We start from the raw sequence: 1,681 nt of genomic DNA on the forward strand, positions 1-1,681 counted from the left end.
AGATTTTGTTTTAGGATTAATTTATACTTACTACTAACACAAAATTCTGCTACAGACACTAGCCAGTGTCTAATTGGGTGCTGATAGCTCTCCAAGAAAAAATAACAACCATTTTGTAGCACTTGATTATTTCCTATCATGGTCAGTTTCAGGCTGCCAAGGTTACATCCAACAGCTCTCAAACTTCCTGAAAACGCACAAGCTCTCTCAAGCATGGACACCCCATCTCCTGCACCCCTCTGCCGGTATCCACGTAGTCCAGGTCTCTCCACTGCAGATGGTCAAAACATGAACTTTTCCTGGCTTTTCGTAAGCTCTGGGAATTGTTTTATCTATTACTTTCTGGTGGCTCCTTCTGTGACCTTGTAGAGTTTTAGCCCATGCCTGTGCAAATAAGTGGGCAAAGCTCAAGCAGACACCTCTGAATATCCCCATGGGTGCTCAGAGTCCTGATCTGACTGCTGTATAATATCTGGAAAGAAACAGACGTTCTGTATGCTTCATTGTTTTGTAATTGTTTTGGGTGGGAGGATAATTCATCTGGTAATTAATTCTCAATTTGGATAAATTTAAACTTTGTTATTGACTGCCTCACTTGGGTAAGTAGTGAGTGGCCTGCAGATTAACAAGGGAAGAGTGACAGTCCAGGGTCTGTGTTTCCCCTGTCTTCTTCCTTCTTTCTTTCTCTGTGACAATGATCTTCCTACATAAGCTGTAAGAGGAGAGGAAATGTAAGTTATTTGCTTTCAATGATTGCAAGTCTTTTGGTCCTGAAAATGACATTGGGTACCATGTTGAGGACTTGTGCTGAGATTGTCAGGCTGTTGTGGCTAGTGATGTCCCAGGACCATAGGCAAGGAGAGTGAAGTTTGGAGATGGACAGCTGTGTGGTTTGAAATATCAAAGCAATGAAGAGGGTGTATTGATCATATCATAGGCCAATGAGCTTGACGTTGATCTTGGCAAGGCTAATGAATGAATTGTTAGAGGAACTATTTCTGAGAGCTTAGAAAAGGAGTTATCCATACTGAATATCAGCTTGGGTTCCAAGGAAAGAGCCAATCAGACTAAATGTATGTTTAATGACCAGTGCATGGTAGAAACTGAGAAGATATTAATAAAATGAGGAAATAAATGACAGGTGAACAACTGTGGCTTAAATGTGCCCCCCAAAAGTTCATGTGTTACAAATTTAATCGCCACAATCATATGTAGATGTTATTTAGAGGTGGGTCTTTGGAGGTAATTAGGGTTGGATGAGGTCAATAATATAGGGCTGTCATGATGGCACTGGTGGCTTCATATGAAGAGGAAAAGAAATCCGAGCTGGCACGCTTTCTCTGTCTTGTCACATGATGCCTTCTGCCATGTTATGATGCAGCCTGAGGCCCATGCCAGATGCTGGCTCCATGCTCTCAGAGTAACCACCCCCAGACCATGACCTAAATAAACCTCTGTTTGTTATGGATTTGCCATCTGTGGTATTCAGTTATATCAACAGCCAACAGACCAAGACGCTGACTAAATGAATAAAAATTTCCTTTCTTTCGACAGGCTACCAACTTTGTAGTAAGAAAAACCCTGGATGAAGCCTGCATGCTGCAGCTCAGTCAATGTTTAAGGAGTGCCTTCTGTGGATCAGCTGTTTTGGCAGCTGGAAGACAGCTGAGTATTGGTACCT

This window comes from Castor canadensis, chromosome 14 (genome assembly GCF_047511655.1).
Source record: "Castor canadensis chromosome 14, mCasCan1.hap1v2, whole genome shotgun sequence".
Lineage (NCBI taxonomy): Eukaryota > Metazoa > Chordata > Mammalia > Rodentia > Castoridae > Castor > Castor canadensis.